Raw genomic sequence first — 16,122 nt, 5'->3', positions numbered from 1 at the left:
CATCTTTTTTAGAAAATTTTTAAAATAGCCCTTGAAAAATATAAAATGGGTTGAAATCCAATTTTTCATTAATTTTTGAATGTGTTTTGTTTTAATCATTATTTATATGCTTTTCATATTTTAGTAGATTTTTTTTCAATACTTTTTTGACCGCCCGGGACTTGCCCTATTAGAGCAGTTGAATCGACCGGTTTATCGGTTAGGCCAGTTAAACCGCTTCCAGGCCCATGTCCGGTTAACCATTCCGGTTTGATTTTGCGAACATTGGTTTGGGGTGAGATTAAGAAAAAAAAAAGTTTAAAAAACAACAATATATTAGTTAGTAATATGTTTTTAGATGGTTTGACAGTTTCTAAGATTATTTGAAAACCTTTTTTTATATATATATTTTGCAACATTTAAGATATGAATCAAGTTTTTCAATAATCCATTATTTATAAATTCTTTTTCATCTTATTTAGTATTCTTATGCACTCTATTATTTTTTAAATTTTTTACTAATTTTTAAATATTTTTCATTTTTTCCCATACATAACTCTGTAGAGTCCTTGGAAGAGGAGATTTCCAAACCAAAAAAACATGTAAAAACAATTTTAAGTTATGAAAATAAAAAAATGATTTTCAATATGAAATTTCATATTTTAAAAATCTAAAAATTGCATTTTAGCTTCCCAACAATTTCAGATTTAAGTAATAAAAAATTTATTTGAAAATTGAATTTTTGGATTTTCCATTTCCGAAAGTTGCATTCAGTGTTCCTGAGCATTTTCAAGTTTCAAAAACCCAATATTTACTTATAATATTTAGAATTTCAAAAATCTTAAAATTGCATTTTACTACCCGATCATGTAGTTTTCTTAAATTAGGATAATGAAAATTCGAAAAACAATTTCAAGAAAAAATAATAAAAAAATCCAAACTCCCCTTCAATATCCAAATATCTACAATTTCAGATCTTGTAGGGTTTGAAATTTTTTATTGATTTCGGATCTAAGAATATAAAGAATGTTGGCAAATTCGAAATCACCAAAAAAATGGATACATATGTAATGATAGTAAATTACAGGTAAAATTTAAATATTGTGAAGTAAAATGGATACTAATATAATTTTCTCTTTTTTATATCAGCAATGGGACCCACTAGGACATCTTGAGGTGGGGCAAGTTCATGATAATCTCCTTTCACTCATCTAATATAGTGGTGATTAAGCTAAGCCCCAACTTTTTTTTTTTTTGTGGTCATGTGTTCCCGGAAAACAAAAGCAAACAAAATCAATGAACTCTCCATGCACCCAAGTAAAGCAAATTTTAGACTCTAAATATAGATTAAGTGACGTTAAAAAACAACAAAGAAATGAACAATTAACACACCATAAAAAGCAAAAAAATGATCAAAATAAATAACAAAAGTGAGAATCACATTAGTTTCAACATTCTCACTAAAAGATAATAAAAATAGAATAATTCAGTCGTTCGCTACATGTTCCAAAACAAGACAACCTCATAATGATCATTTACCATCTCTTTCACCACAAAATCAAGAAATCCTAAACCATAAAAAGATTAACACGAAATATTATGAACATCAAAGAAATAAGAAATATAGAGTCGCTTCTTCATCATTTACAGAAAGGCAAAACAGCTCTGAGAAGAGGAAGCTTCAGTATTGAAAGGCGATACGTGCGCTCGCATATGACCACCCAATGCTGGGGAAGATTTGAAATGCTTTTTGCAAACCCTGCATTCATAAAATCTCCCCCCATTGCTTTTTCTCTTCTTTTCCTTTGAATTCATCTTCGAAAGAACCTCTCTATGGATAGTCATGTGGCCTCCAAGTGCCTGACCAGAAGTGAAACTCTTGCTGCAAAAATTACATCGGCGGCCATTACTAATATCTTGAACATGATATCCGGAATTTTGAGAGTCTTGTGTATCACCAATGCCAAAATCATGAGTTATAGGGTTGCGCTCACCAACATCTTCTAAATCTTGAGTATGATTGCCAGAATACTGCTCGCAAGTGCTAAAATATGTAAAGAGAGAGGGATGGAAAGAGTCTTGTTGGGGTAAGGAGAGAATAAGAGTTGCGGAGATGTGTTGAGAGGGAGTATGGTTGTCTTGGTATGAAAAGAGAGATACGGATGAGGACAGATGATCAATGGTGGTGGGGTTGGATATGGAGACATTCTAATTTGTGACTAACGCTCTCCATACCATGCAACGAAGTAAAGTGGCCCCATTTGATCTCTCAGTGAATCATTCACTAATGTTCTAAAGTAAGAAACGCAATAATGCCATTAACACATCTAAACCCAAAATAAAAAGTCAAAATAACTCTAAATTGTTTAAATTCAGCAGAAAACAAGCTTAAAAACTATTTAAAATTTTTAAATATATATTTATTTATATTAAAGCTCCTTCTTATTGTAGTAGGTGCTTTTCATAATAAATATATATAATACAGCTCTTTCTTGTAGTAGGTGCTTTTTATAATAATTTTTATCAAGCCTATTTAACATAGTGATATGAGGCTTATGGAAACATATGTGTAACTATTATGTGTCTACTTTCAAACAAAATTGGTTTGAAAGGGAAACTCCATGATGGTAGACAGAAAAGACAATTTTACTAGATAGTGTTCATCCTGGAATTCTGCAGTATAAATTATTTTGTGCCGTGAATATCACTTATTTATTTATGAAGAAATACATTATTTGGGATTCACACCATGAAGTTATGATTTGGTTTTGAATCTAGTTTTCAACACAAACGATTTCAAGAAGAAATTCTTTGAGGATTGCGAAAAACAATTTTTATCGAGAGGTTCTCAACCTGATTTTCTGCTGAAAAATTTGCATTGTGATGTAAATGTCACTAAAACGAAGACTCGCTAAATTGTATGATTTAGTGATGGAAGTTAGCATTATTTTATATTTTCTAGTCTATTTTAATATTCAAAAGGAATCAGAGATGAACTCTTAATGAGTTGAGAGATATCATATTTTTATCATAGGATGTTCAAGTTCTATTATGCAGTAAATTAAAAGATGTGGCATGATAAAGCACATCTTTAGATTTCTAATTATGAAGACTTTTTTAGGGCTCATTTAAAAGGTTTTATAGTATGCCATGAGTATAATTTATTATAATAAAACTTCAGAGAGATGTAATACACAGTTGACGAGATAAAGCACTCTATATGAAGAGTTTTCGATCTGAGAATAGCAGAAAAAAGAAGAAACACAATACCTACAAAAGCATCTTGGTTTCTTCAAGATGAAGGGATACATAGAGAGACTTGATGGTAGCAAAGAAACGCTAAAGATTAGTGGGATAATCAAATTTGTGATATTCGAAATGATGGGATGAATAAGATAATTTTTTCACGATGTGAGACAAGGAGAATCCAAGAGTCAAAGAGATAGACACTTCGTGACATGTGAAACCTGATGACTAATATATTCTCCATCAGTTGTGTGCTCTTCCAATATTACAAAAACTTGTCAAACAAGTAAAATCAATGAATCAAGAAATCCCAAGTACCACACTACATGGTTGTGAGGTATGACATTTATCTCACGTTACATGGTAAGGTCATACAGGGAAAGATGACTCAATAACTTTTTATTTTATGTTTAATATGTTTTAGTTATATTTTGGTTAATTGTTTTATGAATATGTATGGAGTGTATGGACATTAAGTGATGGGTGCTAACAAATTTTAAAGAGCCGATTTATGAATACCATATGTTTTAATACCTCTTTGTGCTAGAGTATGAACTACTTAAGGTAGTAATACACATGGAGATGTGATTTGATCAAGAGCTTTGAGCTCTAAGGATGAAGCAAGATAGATGGGTGTTGTTGGATTTATGTGGCCTTTAAAGGCCTTATGAGTGTGTATTGAAATACTTATTGAAATACTTTTATTATAGTGAAACATAAACTCAGTGGGAATGTGGTCCCGCGATGACCATACTAAGCAAATGATGTTTGCTTATACCGGACTGTGTTTATCGCTCTAGGCCAGTCGGTTGGAAAACCCAAGGTACCTAAACATAAAGAATTAAACCGAGGAGGGTTTTGGGTTAGCCCTTGATGAGGTCTGAGCTTATGCCTAGATGAGTGAGCTGAGGGACTGTGTGACCCTTGTATGTGATGGTAGGCCTACTGAGACAGGGGCCAAAACCTCATCCATGTTCTATCACACGGTATGCATATCGATAGATCGTTCGAGAAAACCAGATATCCACCTTTGGATGAAGCGTATGCATGTGCGAGAGATACCCCTATCTGTCATAGAGCTGTGGTCGCATCAGGTCATGGTGACCTTGACTCGTCTCTAGGGGAGGACCTGTAATCCACAGACTAGGATTGTGACCCCCTAATTCATCGACCTGACTTTGGTGACCCGCTAATGAGCCCCTGCTTGGACTGTGGGTCATGGAAAATGATGGGTCGGTTCAATAAAGCTAGTGTGGTCTGTAGTCCACAGTTGAAGGTAGAGTACCCCATTATTATAGATTGAATTCCTAAAACCATATGGATCATTTTCCCATCATATTAATCTAATTGTGTTCATTTTATTATTGAAATGATTTTAGTTTTATTATTTAAATTTTTATGAATCTCTCAATATTTTATTTGTAATTTTTGGACTTATAAAAATACAGTTATTGTTCTTCCAAAGTTATAAAAATTTGAATATATATTTTAAATTGTTTTATTTATTTTTAAAATAATATATTCTTATAAAAATTCTATAGGGGCCCATAGTGCACATGGACCCACTATGTGGCATGTGGGTGGGGGCCCATAGTGGCCACATAGGGGTGGCACACCCCATCCTCTTGGATACTCTTTGTTGATTTTGGTTGTAAGTTTTTTAAGTTTGGAAATAGCATCTTATGTCATGTAGTCATATCTTGGAAAGGAAATAATAACTATGCCTTATTTGATATTTTGGCAAGTTTGTTTTAAAATGATATGGCCAATTTGAATAGATAGTAAATATTGACCTTATCTTGTTCATATTTTATGGTATTTATTTACTTAATTTTTATTGATATATTATTATGGAATATGTGAGATGGGTCAGATCATGCAATTTTATGCAATGCATGATATTTATTTTATTTAAATATATTGATGGAAAATTGGTTTAAGGAAAAGGGGATAATGATTCATGCACCTTTCATAATATTGATAGCTCATCTATGAAATGGATGGCTAAGATCTGTCACTCCACAAGTCACCTTGATCAACGGTCCACATTAAATCTCAAGAAAGAGGCAAACTATGGGAAACCCTAAAGAAACCCTAGACCTAAATTTCACTATAAATAGGGGTGCTCTCTCCCATCTCTACACACCTCTCTCTCCTATAAACTTTCTCTCTCTCCTCCCTAGGGGCCACACCTCTCTCTCTCTACTCTCTGATTTTCCCTCTACTCTCTCTCTCCTAAAAAGACCTTAGGGGGCACGCCCCAACATAGAGACTTGCTCTCTCTCATGATCTAATCTAAGTTTTGGAAAAATTTGAGCCTAATTATTTTGGAGTTAGGTTTTTGTAGAGATTTAATGGTGATTACTTAGTTTGGCAGAAATTAGCTTCCCGGTTCGAGATTGAAGCTAGACTGTTGATCCCGCGCCATGTGGTGACTCAGTGTGGGGTGTAAAAAACCTGATTGAGGTAATCTCTGGCATCATTTCTTTTATTTGTTTGTTCTTTTATTTTATATTCCCAAGCACAACATTAGGTTGTATGAATGACATCAAGTAGTTGAGACTTATTTTATTAATGTGTTATTTATTTTTGGAATTTCTGTTGTTTGTAATAAGACCATCTATGAGTGATCTTGTTGCCAACATTATAAGGGGTGATTATTATTTTTTTTAAAAAAAAATTGTATTTTCTCGACAAAAGATCACATAGGTCTTTCTTTCTTCATATCAGAGCTAGTTTTACTTGATTGCTATTAGGAGTATTTTCTTATTTTTTGCTTGAGAATAAAAATATAATAAATGTTCGTACCTTCATCTCTAAGATCCTGAATATCGAAAGGTTTGATGAGACTAACTTTGCTTCATGGAAAAGAAAAATCAAATTTGTGCTTTATGAAAAAAACTTGCATGAGGTACTCTTTGAGGACCAACCTCGTCGTCTAACTGACGACTCATCTCAAATAATCAAAGATGAGTAAGCCAATTCGAAGAGAAAGAACTTGAGATGCAAGCACATTCTTTTATGTGTCATAACTCTTATGCTTTTGAGTACGAGTAAATCTATACTGCAAGTGAGATTTTTGATAAACTTGAAAGAGAGTATGCTGAACCCTCTCTCATGGAGCAAACTATGGCTATGATAAGGTACAATGATTTAAAAATGGTAAAAGGTACCAAGTTTTAATGTCATGTTCACGTGTTTCGTGCGTTAGTCAGAGATTTGGAAGATACAAGCATGAAGCCCAATGAATCTATGCAAGTGATTCATTAAATGAATTCTCTTCCTAATTCATGGGAGACTTTCATATCTTCCATCTCTGTTAGAAACGAGGCACCAAAATTGGAGGAACTCACCACGACCATCAAATCTGAAGAAGAAAAGATGAGTTCAAGGCAAACCTAAAGGGATGTTGTGCATATGGTAAAATCTCAACCATCTTTTAAATTTAAGAAAGGAAAGGGAAGAAATACTTTTGAGAAGAAAAGATATTTCAAAAGAATAGATTTTGGAAATAAGGGAGCAAAGAGAAAGACTTGAACTTGTTTTATTTGCAAGAAGGTGAGCTCCATAGCTAATAGTTGTCGAGGGCTATGACCCATGTCACAAACACCAAAGAAGGTTACCGTTCTTTCACTCTCACGGGGCTAGGATAATATGGGAGGAAATTAGAAGATTGATGTACTTGGAGTTGGAGATTTTGAGCTGAAATTGAATAGTGGGAACACCTTGATCCTAAAGCGAGCACTTTATGCTCTTGATTTGAGGAAGTGCTTGGTTTCGATTCCTAAAATGTTTATGGCTGGATTCATAACCACTTTCATTGGGGAGAAAGTGGTGGTCACGAAGGAGAAAGATGTGATCATGACTGGACGACTTGTAGATTTACTATTGAAATAAAAGAGAACGTTGCTTATATTTCGTTCCTTAATGAATTAGATGTTACCCTATGACATATGCGGTTAGAACACCTTAATATCAAACGAATGGAAAGATTAAAAAGGGACGAGATTCTTCAAAATTATAAAAGAGATTTATCGAAAGTGTGCGAGTCTTGTATGCAAGGAAAACTAATAAGAAAAAATACTACCACGGCAAAAAGAGCTACTAGCGTATTGAAAATCATTCATAGTTACATATGTGGACCTATGAATGTGACCATCAAAAGTGGAAAAAGATATGTTATCTCTTTTATAGATGACCACTCGCGATATGACCATGCGTACCTTATTCATGCAAAATCAGAAGCACTAGAAAAATTCAAAGAATATAAGGCCCAGGTAGAGAAACCAACCAACTTAAAAATTAAAGTCCTTAGAACCGAAAAGGGGGGGGGGGGGATATTCATCTAATCTTAGAATTGTGCATTGAAAATGTGATCATCCATCAGTACACCATGCCTTGTACTCCAGAACAAAATGGTATAGCTGAGAGAAGGAATAAGACCTTAGTGGAAATGGTAAAGAATATGATGGAGCATGCAAATCTCTCATTAGAGTTTTGGGGAGAAGCTGTATTAACAACATGTTACATCCTTAACCAGACTCCCATAAAAGCTGCCCCACTTACTCCTCACGAAATTTTCACAGGTCGTACTCCCTCCCTTGAACACCTGAAAGTTTGGGGTTGCTCAGCTCATATCCCAAATTGCAATCCAAAACTGTCAAATCCATTTTCATTGGTTATCCAGATCATGGTAAGGGGTATCGATTTTACAACCTTGAAACAAGTGCGGTTATTGAAAGTCGTGATGCTCACTTCTTGAAGGAAGAGTTCTTTGAAGCGAGGGTGAGTAGAAAACAAGCCGACCTTTATGAGGAAGCCCAAAACAAGGATGTAGTTTGAGACCCTGAACTTGAAACTTCCAAACCAATCGAACCTGATCCTGAACACCCTATAAAAAGTGAACCTTTACCTGAACAAAGACGAAGTAACCGAGTCAGTAGACCACCTCTTGACCTAGAACATTTTATCTACCTTGGATAACATTTTGATAAGATTGGAGAAAATCCATATTCAAAACCCAAAACTCACCATGAAGCCTTGACCTGTCCTGAAAGGGAATAATGGGTAGAAGCCATGAAAGATGAGTATGCTTCCATTAACCAAAACCATGTATGAGAATTAGTACCCCTACCTGAAAAACGTAAGGTCATTAGTTGTAAGTGGATTTTCCAGAAAGAAGGGATAGATTATGAGGAAACTTTTTCCCCTGTTTCCAAATTTTCATCCATCCGAATCCTTATAGCTATAGCTGCCCATTTTGACTTTGAGGTTCATTAAATGGATGTCAAAACATCCTTCCTAAATGGGGATTTAGAAGAAGAAATTTACATGACCCAACCTGAGGGATTTGAGGAGAAAGGGAAACAGAACCTAATATGCAAACTTAATAAATCCCCTTATAGTCTGAAACAAGCATCACGACAGTGGTATATAAAATTCCAAGAGACCCTTGCTCTTGCAGGGTTCTCCACAAATAATGAGCATTATTGCATATATCAAAAGGTCAGTAGGAGTTATGTGGCTTTTATATTGTTATATGTGGATGATATGCTAATTGTTAGTAGCTCAATTGCCCTAATAGTAGAGATGAAAAATTTCCTTACATAACACTTCGATATGAAGGATCTTGGAGAAGCATCATATGTGTTGGGCATCAAGATAATAAGAAACAGGAGAGAGAAGACTATCCAACTTTCCTAGGCAACTTACTGTAAGAGGATTTTAGAAAAGTTTGATATGAGTATGTGTAAGCCCATGTCTACCTAATTGACAAAAAGACGAAGGTTAGTAATAAAACATGTCCTAACGAAGACATGGATATAAGAGCCATGGAGCGAGTATTATACAGGAGCACAGTTGGGTCCCCTATGTATGCCATGACGGGAACATGGCCTGACTTGTCTTTCGTCATAAGTCTGGCGAGTCATTTCCAAAGTAATCCAAGAGAGGAGCATTGAAAAGCTGTAAAAAGAATTCTCAGATATTTAAAGGGGACCATGAACTATGCGTTCACATATAAAAGGGGAACTAAAATAACAATATAGGGATAATCAGATGCAAGCTATCTCGTGGATCCAGATGATGCAAAGTCTACATCTGGGTATGTGTTTATGCTTTGAGGGGGTGCAGTTTCTTGGAAGTCAAAGAAACAAGATATTGTGGCATTGTCCACCATGGAATCCGAGTATATGACATGCTGTCTAGCAGTCAGTGAGGCCGTGTGGATTAAAAAGTTTCTTAATCAACTTAATTTTCATCATGTACGTTGTGAGGCAGTGCAATTTTTCTACGATGACACTGCGGCTATTTGTTTCTGTAAGGAGCATCGGTTTCACAAGAACTCTAAGCATATTAAGCCTTATTTTTATCACCTGAGAAATGAGGTGAGATTGAAAGAGATCGAGATCAGCTACATATCTACAGATTTGACGATTGCAGACCCTCTAACTAAGGGAGTTGTCCCTAATGTTTCTGTAAGACATGTGAGAGAGATGAGGATGAGAGAAAGTGAGGAAGAGAGAATGTAAAGCCTTCAAAGGCCAAGTGGGAGATGTTGGGTTTATGTGGCTTTATGAGTGTGTATTGAAATATTATTACAGTGAAACATAAACTCAGTGGGAGTGTGGTCCCCTCAGAACCATATTAAGCAAATGATGTTTACTTATACCGGACTGTGTTTATCGATCTAGACCAGTCGGTTGAAAAACCCAAGGTACCTGGGCATAAAGAATCAAACCGATGAGGGTTTTGGTTAGCCCTTGATGAGGTCAAAGTTTATGCTTAGATGAGTGAGCCAAAGGATTGTGTGACCCTTGTGTGTGATGGTAGGCCTACTGAGATGAGGGTCAAAATCTCATCCATGTGCCATCACATGGTATGCATATCGATAGATCATTCGGGAAAGCCAGATATGCACCTTTAGGTGAAGCGTATGCATGTGCGAGAGATACCCCTATGCGCCATAGAGTTGTGGTCGCATCAGGTCGTGGTGACCTTGACTCGTCTCTAAGGGAGGACCTGTAATCCACAGACTGAGATTGTGACCCCTTGATTCATCAACCTGACTTTAGTGACCCGCTAATGAGCCCTTGCTTGGACTGTGGGTCATGGTAAACATTAGGTCGGTTCGATAAAGCTAGTGCGGTCTGTAGTCCACAATTGAAGGTGGAGTACCCCATTATTACAGATTGAATTCTTAAAACCATATGGATACTTTTCCCATCATATTAATTTAATTGTATTCATTTTATTATTGAAATGATTTTAGTTTTATTATTGGACTTTTTATGAATCTCTCAATATTTTATTTGTGATTTTTGGATTTATAAAAATATAGTTATTGTTCTTACAAAGTTATGAAAATTCGAATATATATTTTAAATTGTTTTATTCAATTTTAAACTAATATATTTTTATAAAAATTCTATAGGGGCCTATAGTGTACATGGGCCCACTATGTGGCGACCCACACGTGCCACATAGGGGTGGCACGCCCCACCCTCTTGGATACTCTTTGTTGATTTTGGTTGTAAGTTGTTTAAATTTGGAAATAGCATCTTATGTCATGTAGTCATATCTTGGAAAGGAAATAATGACTGTGACTTATTTTATATTTTGGCAAGTTTGTTTTAAAATGATATGGTCAATTTGAATAGATAATAAATATTGACCTTATCTTGTTCATATTTGGTAGTATTTATTTACTTGATTTTTGTTGATATATTATTATGGAATATGTGAGATGGGTCAGATCATGCAATTTTATAGAATGCATGATATTTATTTTATTTAAATATATTGATGGGAAAATGGTTTAAGGAAAGGGGGATAATAGTTCATGCACTTTCCATAATGTTGATGGCCCATCTATGGAATAGATAGCTCAGATCTCTAACCCCACAAGTCACCTTGATTAACGGTCCATATTCAATTTCAAGAAAGAGGCAAACTATGAGAAACCCTAGACCTAAATTTCACTATAAATAGGAGTGCTCTCTCCCATCTCTACACACCTCTCTCTCTCCCATAAACTCTTTCTCTCTCCTCCCTAGGGGCCATGCCCCTCTCTCTATACTCTCTCTCCTAAAAAGACCCTAGGGGGATGCTCCAACATAGAGACTCTCTTTCTCTCATGATTTAATTTAAGGGTTGGGAAAATTAGGGTTTGAGCCTAATTATTTTGGAGTTAGGGTTTTGTAAAAATTTAAGGGTGGTTACTTATTTTGGCCGAAATTAGTTTTCTCGGTTCGAGATTGAAGCTAGACTGCTGATCCCGCGTCATTGGATGTGCTGACTCGGTGTGGGGTGTAAAAAGCCCTGTTGAGGTAATCACATGCATCTTTTCTTTTATTTGTTTGTTCTTTTATTTTATATTCTCAAGCATAGTATTAGGTTGTATGAATAACATCAACTAGTTGAGATTTATTTTATTGATGTGTTATTTGTTGTTGGAATTTCTATTGTTTGTAATAAGACCATCTGTGAGTGATTTTTTAGCCAAAATTATAAGGGGTGATGATTATTAAAAAAAAAAAATTGTATTTCCCTTGCAACATAGGTATTTCTTTCAGGTGTGGCTTATTCAAATATGTAAGCATGAATGAAGTATTCTAATGGAACTCAGCCTTAGTGATCATCCTCCCAATAATGTGTAGAATATGATGTGTTGCATGTTATGATGATTTCTTGATTAATTCTCCATATTTGCCAAAAAAAAAATATTTTATCAAGGCTTTACTAATCATTCGTTAGTAAAGCTTTATCTTGGATAAAATTATAATATGGTATATATGATTTGTTTTTGTGGCCATGAACTTGATTTGGAAGAAAATTAAAGGTGAATGCGGTCAAATGATTTATGAATGCTAGGCATGTATTTTAAAATTAAATTGGATGATTTGAGAAAAACCTAAGTCTATGAATATGGTTTTGAAAAAACCACATAGTCTTATAAGGTCCACTAAGTCTTTATGAACTACTGCTTGTAAATGCATACACACACATACACACACACACACACACCAAGTCAATAGTTTTTTATTATTAAAGGGAAAGAATTGTGTCTTGAAGGTATTTATAAAAATGAGAAAAAAATTGTCATGCAATGGTTTTTAAATACCCATGTACATTGACCCATGTTTCTAGTTATTTAGAATCATCGATTTCTTAAGACCTTGAAACATAGAGAATGTTGTAGGAAATCCATCTTGCTAGACTTCCTTGACACATATTGTATTGATGAGATAACGTGGCTCGTATGAATTTAGTGACAAGATAACTAGTGTGGTTGAACCTTTATGGTTCAGGAAGGTTTTGCATATTGTGAAACCAACGGGCATTGAATTACATATTGCATGAGACTTGTTATGCTACCTCATGATATATGCAAAATAATGTTGAGAATGTATATGTTATATGTGCAATAATTGAGTGGGACATGCTACAGTCCCATATTTTTTTTAGCTGTTTAGATATTCAGATATACAGATGCAAGCTATCTCACGGATCCAGATGACGCGAAGTCTATATCTGGATATGTGTTCATGCTTGGAGAGGGCACAATTTCTTGAAAATCAAATAAACATGATGTTGTGGAATTGTCCACCATGGAGGCAGAATACGTGACGTGTTGTTTGGCGGCCAAGGAGGTTGTATGGATTAAGAAATTTCTTAATCAACTATATTTTCACCTCGTACGTTATGATGCAGTAAGGATTTTTTATGACAACACGGCGGTGATATACATGTCAAATGAGTCACGATTCTATAAGAACTCTAAGTATATAAAACCATGTTTCTATCATCTGAGGAATGAGGTAAGATTGAGAAAGATTCAGATAAACTAAATATTTTAGTGGGAGCACCTGCTAATATTTGACAGGCCAGTTGGAAAAACATACTATAATGTTGTTCACCCATAGAACCCGGATGTGTGGCGCTGGTTGTATAGCTACAGATGGGAGAATCTTGTTTGAAGAACTCCTTTGAGCTCATAAACATGTGACCCCATGCGATGAGGGTATATAATGATCTTCTGCGATAACATGTTCACGATTAGCGATGCAATATGAAAGATATACTATATCCACTTTTGGGATGAGATCCAAACAATAAAGAGAAAAAGACGTTGTTTTTATAAGTCATTTTGTGAAAAGATTGATGACGAAAGCCATGATTAATGTATTGAGAGAGAATAAGTGAAAAATGCTTGAGAGAGAGATTGTACTTGAGAGAGAGCAAGTGAGGAAGAGATTATGTAAGGCCTTCAAAGGCCAAGTGGGAGATGTTGGGTGAGTGTGGTCATTAAAGGCCCTATGAGTGTTTGTAAAATGGAATGATATAGTGGAACATGAACTCAGTGAGAATGTGGTCCTTTATGGACCATACTAATCAAACGATGTTTGTTGATACTAAATTGAGCTTGATGAGCTAGGCCAGTCGGTTGAGAAAAACATATGTTATATGGGCATAGAAAACTATCTGATAAGGCTTTTAATAGGTTAACCCTTGATGAGGTCGGAGTTTGTCTGAATGAGTGAGCCGAGGGACTGTATGACTCTTGTGTGTGATGGTGGCCTTTAGAGACAAGGGCCAAAGCCTCATCCACGAGCCACTACACGGCATACATAATGATAGCCGTTTCAAAAAAGCGGACTACCTTTTAGGGTGAAGCGTATGCATTTGCGAGAGATATCCTTATGCACCATATGAGCTGTGGTTGCATAGGGTCTATTAACCTTGGTACGTCTCTAGGGAAAAACCTGAAATCCACAAACTGGAATTACGACCCCTTGGCTCATTGGCTAGACTTTGGTGTCCTACTAATGAGCCCCTACATGGGCTATAGGTCATGGGAAATATTTGGTCGGTTTGATAAAGCAAGTGTGGATCGTATTGAAGGTGGAGTGCCCCAGCATTAATTTATTTCATTCCTAAAACCATATGGATCATTTTCTCTTCTAATGAAGTTATTATGTTTATTTAATGATATATGATTTTTAAAATTACTATTTGATTTTTTCTAGATTTCTGGATATTTTATTTATCAAATTTGGATTTATAAAAACATAGATATTGATTTTAGATTGATTTAAATATTCAAATTTGATTTTATAGATTTCTAAATATCATATAAATAATTTTAATAATTTTAATATTGCATGGGAGACCTAATATGCTAATAGGTCCACCATTGCATGTGGGTGGGGCGATTGAAGTGTCACCTAGGGTGGCACACCCCACGTTAATGAAACTTTCTTTATGTTAGTTCAAACTTTGGCTTGAAGAGAAAGCTTTGACGTGTTTTGAAAAGATTTTTCCTTGAGGAAGCTTTCAAAGGATTTTTGAAAAGCATGAGAAGGCTTGTACATAATTTCGGTAAGCACTATATTATAAATGGAATTATTTTATTTAATTTCTACTGATGGAAAATTGGTTAGGTATGGGGGATAAAAGTTCTTCCACCTTCCATAATGTTGATCGATCATCTATGGAATGGATGGTTCAATTCTTTCACCTCACAAGACACCCAAGATCAATGGTTCATATTCAATCTCATAAGAAGATGCAAGCCAAGGAAAACTCTAAGAAACCTTAATCTTGTTCAAAGCCTATAACAATATATTATCTGTATCCAAAATCTCTACACTTTATCTCTTACACCTAATTCCCATATCTCTCCCATATCCCGTAAAAGGGGCACACCCCAGTTAGAATATATCTTTTTCTCTCTCCCTCAAGAAACTCAAAGGGGCACACCCTTCTATCTCATCTTTGATATCTCTGTAATGGTGGTTCTCTCAACCCTCTCATGATCTCTCATCTTTTATTTGAGTTTTAGAATATAAGGTTGTGGTAGAAAAGAGAAGTATTTCTCTCAAACGATGTTGCTAAGGGGATTCACCTAAGGGTTTGAGATTTGTTATAAAGGATTTCATAGTTCCATCAAAAGGGTTTGCCTAAACTTGCTTTTCCGGTTGATATTGAAGGTTGATCGTTGATCCCGCGCTATCGGATAGTGGTAACTCGGTGTGGGGTGTAATAAGCCTAGCTGAGGTAATCTCCGACACTCTCTTTTGTTTTATGTCATATTTAATTATATTATCTTTATATTTTCAAGCATAAGAATTATTGATATTTTATTTGTTTAAAGAAAATTGATTTACTGCCATCAAGGTTTTTGAGATCTTAGATTTGTTAGTTTTATTTTTTTTTGAAGTAATAATTATTGTAATAAGACTACTTGTAAGTGATCTTTACCAAAAAAAAAGAAAAATGGTGAAAAGAAGAAAAATAAAAAAAACATATCTCTTGGCAAGATCACATTAGTCTTTCTTTCATTTAGTTGGTATTGGTGAACTCGTCAGGTATTTTAAAAAATAAAACAAAAAATTATTATAAAATTCTAAAAAATAAAAGATTTTGTTGGTAATATATATATATATATATATATATATATATATATATATATATATATATATATATATATATATATATATATATATATATATATATATTTTAATGTGTTTTATCATTTTGATGATTAAAAATTGTTTTTAATATTTATTTTTAAAATTTTTTCACATATTTGTTTAAAAAATTAAAATACTTATAGACACAAATTAAAATTTTAAAATTCAATTATTTCATTAATTTTTAACTTCATTGGATGGGCTTTATTTAATCAAGCTTTAAATATATATTTTATATTTTATTAGATTTATTTTATATTTATTTAGTTTTTAATATTGTTTTGACTCTTCAAATCTTGTCCGGTTAGGTCAATTGAGCTGCCCAATTTCTCACCGGTTGAAGTGCCCCAACCCCATTTCCAGGTAACGGGTCCTGTTAGACATGAATTTTTTTCACCCGAGAAAGGTAAAAACCGAGAAAATC

The sequence above is a fragment of the Amborella trichopoda genome, chromosome 13 (genome assembly GCF_054954075.1).
Source record: "Amborella trichopoda isolate Santa Cruz 75 chromosome 13, AtrichopodaSantaCruz75HAP2 v2.0, whole genome shotgun sequence".
In the NCBI taxonomy this organism is placed as follows: domain Eukaryota; kingdom Viridiplantae; phylum Streptophyta; class Magnoliopsida; order Amborellales; family Amborellaceae; genus Amborella; species Amborella trichopoda.
This window is presented reverse-complemented; position numbering follows the sequence as displayed.